The following is a 250-nucleotide window of genomic DNA, read 5'->3' on the forward strand; positions in this document are numbered from 1 at the left end:
TCATACAATATACAGTACATTTGAGTCTTTCCTGTTCACATAGAGTGTATCCGTCATGTTCCGTAGACCTATTAATCATCATACCCAACGATGTTTGTGGTTGTCTGTAAAACCGTAAGTCGACAAGGCTTCCTGTTGACATTTATACAACATAGTGAGTGATGGCAGGCATATTCTGGCACAGACGTCTTAATCCAATTTTGACGTCAGTGCAACGCCACTACTGTAATAGTGGGCGGGGCGGGGCGGG

The sequence above is a fragment of the Cynoglossus semilaevis genome, chromosome 6, assembly GCF_000523025.1.
Source record: "Cynoglossus semilaevis isolate Cse_v1.0 chromosome 6, Cse_v1.0, whole genome shotgun sequence".
Lineage (NCBI taxonomy): Eukaryota > Metazoa > Chordata > Actinopteri > Pleuronectiformes > Cynoglossidae > Cynoglossus > Cynoglossus semilaevis.